Here is a 7101-nt window from a genome sequence, read left to right on the forward strand (position 1 = left end):
ATGAGAAAACATATTTCTAAACTATTATATTTTTGCATTTTTCTAATTGGCTTAGTTGGATTCTGTCGTAATTTTCTTGAAATTGAAACTTTCTGCAAAAACAATGTATTTCTCAATCCAATTTCCCTCTTTTAGATTGATTCTGTATAACTCGCACAAAAGAAGGCACATCAGAAGTGCATTTCCATCTACAGATTGTAAGATGCATGTTAAGTAATGTATGATAATGTATGTTCCTCCTGAGAAATAATTCTATGCCAAGATTACTCAGATTTTCGTTGACAAATCGTTTTTCCATTGATACAACAGCCAAAATTTAGTACGGCTTCCCCAAAAACAAATTAAACTATTTTGTGTAGCCTCTGATTACTCTGTGATATAACATTTAGTAAGCTTTACCAGCTTAAAATAGATCTGTATTGAAAACCTTTTGATTTATGGACATCAATTTTGGTACACTGGTAGCCGCTTAGAAGAAAATTACCAATGATATTGAGGTCTGAAGGAATTGCAAACTTGCAACTTATTAAAAGATTACTACTTTTCAGCATCATTACAGATTAAATTTGGGTGGTGGTGGGATGGGTGGTTTATATATGTTTCTAAATCATTCTTTGTTTCCTTTATAATATAAAATATATCTGGTATATAAACTGTAGATAAATAACATTCATTGGCTTATAATTTGATACTTATTTTGTTATATATCATAAACTGATAGAAAAGGGTCTCTCATGAATATTATTTTCAAAATAACGTATACAACACGATTTTTGACAGGAAAAGGGTTTTTTTTTTGCAATTGAAATCCTTGATAGTATTTCTCAATATATGTCTTTTCAAAGAAACTTTGAATAAATATGTTTGACCTGTACTTCATGATTCATCGTTCATCATAAATATTATTTATTAGTTTCTATTGCACGACAGGAGAGGTATTTATCTGACTTTTTTCAAAATTATTATATACTTAACTTTTTTAATTAACCAATAAACTCCTTCCGAGATACACGAAATGTGAGAGATGACATTCATTAAAACTGTTTCTTTATACTAAGCAAAGGAACAAATCACTTTTAAGTGTCCGAATCTCAATGTTTAAGGGAAATATGATGTTATATTTTTTCAGGATCCTATAATGCTCTTGCTTCATTAAAGTCATTATATCCAAAGTTATAATTTAAAACAAATGGCTCTTTAAAGAATGTTTTGGAAACAAGAGAGCAAATGTTAGCATTACTTTATACTTATCTACTTTTGCAGTGATTTTATAAATCATTCTGTGAGTATGTGTTATAGGACCACTATGTTTATTAGTTATCGGTTTCTAACTATGCTTTTCTGTATGAATAAAGGAATTTATTATTACTGATACATGTATTTACTGACATCATGTTTATATAAATTTTAATTTTTAAATAAAAAATATATATATATTTTGAGTTGGATTTTAATGATAACAACTATGTTAAATTGGTATGTCCTTCATAATTCTCTAAACTAAAGGGTAAAAGTAGCTAAATTCGGACTGGCATATACAAATGTACCAAAGAATAGTTTGTCTAATGAATTCAAAGTTTCCGTCCAAGAGCATTAGACAATGTACATAACTTACAGAATCTAAAGCATGACTGCTATAATTTTGGTATCACAATTTTGATCAAACTAAGAAGAGCTGTTACACGTTAATATTTCTTGGTTTTTGAACCAAAGTCCTACCAATAATTATCTGTGAATTATGTTTGAAGTTAATTAAGTCACTTAAAGTAAGTTAGAAATCACTTTTTGTCGCCTCCTCCCAGAATTTCTCATATCAACAATGTGACCTTAATTTGTGTAAAAAATCATGTAAGTTTAAAAAGTGCGTTCAGCTTTATATACTACTCTAGTTTACAAAAAACGGATCGGAGAATCACTGAATTTAACACTGACATTTAAACCTGCATTTTGTATGGAGGTGTAGCATTGATAATAGATAAAAACACCTTTCCTTTGGTCATAGGTAGTGCCCCAAATGTTGTTACAGGCACTTACATGTAAAAACCAGGAGTTGAGGGTAGGGTGGTTGTCGTTTCCTTTAAAGACAACTGATTTACGCTCTGACATAACCTTATTTTAATTAAGCAACAATATTTAATCGATCGTCAAAGAGCTGATGTACATCGTTCATGTGTAAAAGTAAGCTGTCAACTGTAAAAAAAAACAGCGCTACACGTTAATATCCAATAGTCACACGTGACGAAGTTTTGTTTATGTTCTAAAACACAATTTGATGATGAAATGAAAGAACTACCTTAATTGTAACATTTAGGTTTAAAAAAAAAGTGTGGTGCATATTGTACATGAGGCGGATGGGATAGCCTGTCTACTGAAGCATGAACCACGCCTCTTTAAATAACACATCGAGAGAGGAAGGCGGCCAAGATTATAAAGATCTGGAAGACGGACGAAGGAAATGTATATCAACATAGTCTATAAATAAGATTTGTCAATACAATAGAACAAACAGACACATCCAAAGGTATGTGAGTAGCCTAATATGTACAATCGATAATAGGAAAAATGTTTATATAGTGTGATTTTAAAACCAGGAAAAATTTAACAAGGAACTAATACTCCCAAAAGAGTGGGTTGACAATGCAATGATTCACCCGGCTTTGTTGAAACTTTTATGAGTACTGCATATCTCTGTATCAACCATTCCTTTTTACAGATTTTTGACAAAGCTTAGGGTTATCATTTGCAGGTACATATTTTTTTCCTGCTCACAATTAAATATAAAGGATAAATCGTTGTAAATTTACACATTTACAATGTGATTGTTTTGTGATTTTCACCTAAAAATAGCTCAAAACAGCGTATGCGTAACAGTTATCAAGCGAAAACAGGACCGTCATTTCCTAAATCATTCAGTTACATGTAATACATAAACATGGGTTTGTTTATGTTGTTTTGGTTGTTTTCGAAATACATGTACATATTTTAATGAATAATAAGAAGTCCATGCTTTCACGGAAACATTACGTTTTTACTTAAGTAAGCAGGATGAATTACAGGTTTTAAAAAAAATTTAGTATGTGTACTAAAATTAACATGTATGTTAAAAAAACACTGCATGATTTTCTTTCTTTCTACAACGCTGACATTCATCATAAATTTATTTTCAAACCTAGAAAAAAAAAATCACTACACTGTTTTTCTTAATCAGCTCCATTGCAAAATAAATGTATATGCAATTCTTTCTTCAGTTTTCCAGAGACAATATATTAATTATTTTATTAGAAAATTATGTTTAAAAATTACTGGTTTAAAATGCATACTAAAAGTGTAAATAAAAAGTTTTGAATTATTATATTATTATATGTGTTTATGAACATAAAAAAGCTGAAGTATTTAATTTGTAAATAATAAAATTACTGTGGAAAATAAAATGCAAGATCAAAAAAAAAAAAAAAACCTAGAAAAAAAATCTCACTCATTTTGGTCGTTCAAAAACTAACATCAGAATTTAAAAAAGAATACTTTCATCATTTATGAAATATAAATATGAAACAAAAATAAACCACACTAAGACTTACAAATTCATTCATCAGTCCTTTATAACATAGAAACTTATAAATCACTAAAACAATCTGATTACCACAACCTTAATGGTCCCATTTTATGAAAAAGTCTAATCTAGAGAATCTGCGTCTCCTACTTAGGAAAAAAGAAAGGCATATGGAGATCTATGGTCTAAAGGAGTGACCCCAATTTAAGAAAGGCGGGCGTGGCCGTAGTCAGGCACGTAGCATCCTTTTTGGAAATGAATTCTTTAAAGTGTAAAAAAAAATGCAAACAAGTTTTAAAAATTACTGTTTAAAACTGTTAATACGAAGCTTCCATAAATGAATAAGCATCAACGGTATTCCTGTTTGAGTTGAATTTACAGATTACAGTGGTGTTAAATAGGGATATCTTTGCATAATATATCTACCGCTTTTAATGAAATAAAATAAGTCGGAGTATCTTAAAATTACTGCAGAACCACTCCCAGAATTCCTGATCATGCAAACGCTTTTGAAGTTCTTTGTATCATAACTAGTCAGCCCACGGGCTGACTAAATAGAAATTGAATCAATTAAATGTTCTGGTATTGATAATTTTTTGAAATTTTATCATTGGATTAATTAATAACGTAAATTTTGAACTTATATTATTCAAAATTGCAAATTATCCAGCAAGCCACTAGATTCATCACATCATGAAATAAAAAAGTTTATACTGTTATTCTCTAAATTAAGGGCAATACATTAGAATGATTTTATGAGATTGTCTCTAAGATTATGAATGATTTAATTTGAGACTGATTTAATTTTTTTGTGAAAAATTAAGATGAGTAGATAATTCTTCCAAAAAAAAAAAAAAAAAAAAATAAGAGGCAGAGGGAGGTTCTGTCAAAGGTGCTTAATATATATTCATTTTATACTGAATTTTGTTTTTGATATATAATTTGCTATACTTTCTTATACCTAAATAAATATTTAGGAAATTATACAATTTCAAATGAATAAATGTTTTAATAAAAAATAAAATAGAAAGAATATGAGAGCAAAGCTTCGGTGTATTATATGCAAAATTTTAGATAGTGTATTAAAAAAAAACAAATTCTTATTTAGGCTACGTGTAATATATCAATATCAGTTTAATAAGATCTTAGATTAAGAAAAATAATCTGATAATATCTGTACATTACACAAAAAGAACATACATGCATGGGTTTGTTTATTACATAAAACGAGATCAGCCTTGCGCTAAATCATCACCAGGGTAATATTACAAAAAAAAAGAATCTTTAAAACTCAATTCATTTTATTTTTGAGCGGGTTTACCGACACGGTTGGTAGCCATAGGTTGCACATTCCAAAGACGATGACACATTTTGATGGGTTTCCCTGTGACGGTCTACTATCTCAAGTGTTATGTTTCATCTCTATTGAACCAGTGCATATAACACTTAACTTGTTTATAAAAGAAGTAGAAGAAACTAAAAACTGTTGAAGGGAAGAACCCTTTAAGAATAAGAACCCGCATTGTTAACATGAAGCCATAAAAACTGGGGTGTTTCAAACGTAATAGACTGAGTCAGACATGTGGAGAATTTTAGGAGTTTATAATATGTAAGATGATAAGTCAAGCTTTTATCTACCGGGTATTAGCGAATAATTCAATTTTGTTTGTATTCTAGTCTCTCATTGTTTAATATCGAAAAAGAAACGCAAATTATCTTTGTTTCACCTGGTTTGGTATGGAGATACACCCCTTTGACAGCCAACTGAAACATCTGTATCCATACAATCCTCTCATTTTCAGTCCTCGGGATTCATAGAAAATTTTGGATTTTTACCGTTTACATTATGGTGTAACTTCTAAACAAACACCATGCCTGCCAAGTCTATGTATCAGTTACTAACCCCCCTCCCCCCAGCATCCCATCAAATCATTATGATAATAATAAGCTAAACTGCAATGACTATCAGGTTATCAAAACATAAAATGGAAGAAATGTTTTGACAATTATCAATCTTAATGGTAGTTTATTCTTACTTCAGATAAGAAGAACAAATAATAACTATTCTGTTTTACTTAAGGACAGATGATACAACTTTTTTCTTTGTACGAGGCTTGATATCATGTCACAGGTTTAGAAAGGTAGACGAATCTTAGCGATATCTTAATGATAGGGATTCCGAAAAGAAATTTTTAGTTCTTTACACAAACAAGTTCACAATGAGACCGATTACCAAGTAATGTTCAAACATCCCCATAGACTGAAAGGGAATATTGCATAAACTTGCGATTATTTTCTACACCGAGTAAAAAAGAGCTGCATGATGAAATTTCTCTTAATATAGATACACCTATGTTGATGGCTTTGCTCAAGGGGGGGGGGGGGGGGGGGGTGATTATTAATGCGATACACCTTTAATCATGGATTTATTTACCTACATAACAACTTATTGTCGACGTTTTGGTGCCTTTTACATGAAATTCATCATTTTTATTTACCTACCGGTATTTTCCTCATGCTTCTTTATCATTTTCATTTACTCATGCATATTACATGTAAAAGTTTAATGGGATTGAAATGTTTGTCATGCAATATAAACTCAATCTAGCCCATTGATAGAATCTCAAGTATTTGCATGATTAAAATATCCCAATTTTCAGGAATATGTATTCTTCGTTTACCTTTTAGAAAATATTTGGAAATAGATGATCATGGCAAAAAGGATTCAAACGTAAACAACCGCTCTTGGCCAACGTTTAATTTTACTTTAGATATATAACATACCCCTAAGTAGAACTGAAGGCAAACAACAGTTCAAAATCGTAAAATGTATAATGAATACAAACATCACGATGTGTTCTTCTCTCCGGTCAAATCTCATGATTTTAACGTCACATGAGTAAACCCACTTGACATATTGCTATCTGTTTTCGTCCACCGTCGAGCGTCGTTCGTTGCGCGTTCACATTTGAACATTTTTGGTTTCTTCTCTGCAACCACTTAACCAATTTCAACCAGTTTTTGCTTAAAGCATCCGTGAAAGAAGAAAAACATAAACTGAGAATTTAATGGCGCCCTCCCCCCTTTAGCCTGGCGGATGGGGCCAAAGCTAATAAAATGAATGTAATCTTAAAAAAAATCTTCTTCTATACTCCTGGTCATCAAACAGTCAAGCTGTTCGCATGATTGTAATCAGCATAAAGTTTTTACCAAAATAGTGAAATTCATGGCCCCAGGGGTTCGAGTCCTAGGGAGGGGCTACATGTATATAGATAAAATAGTGAAAATGCATTTTTGAACATCTTCTATTCTGCTCGTGGGTATTTGATAAAAAAAAACAACAAATACATAGTTATGTTTAATTAGGCTGCCTCAGTCTTCCAAAATTGTAAATTTCATGCGCAGGGGGAATAAGGAAGCATACAAAATATTCTACCTTGGCTAAATCAGTGCTGCATTATGACGTCATAGTAGGCAAGATGACATCAATTTTAGAAATCAGGTTTTTGTTATATTGGTATTTAGCGATGTAATTTAACTCTAGAAAATGA

The sequence above is a fragment of the Saccostrea cucullata genome, unplaced genomic scaffold, assembly GCF_032062105.1.
Source record: "Saccostrea cucullata isolate Sc308-1 unplaced genomic scaffold, CSIRO_AGI_Scuc_v1 ctg1651, whole genome shotgun sequence".
In the NCBI taxonomy this organism is placed as follows: domain Eukaryota; kingdom Metazoa; phylum Mollusca; class Bivalvia; order Ostreida; family Ostreidae; genus Saccostrea; species Saccostrea cuccullata.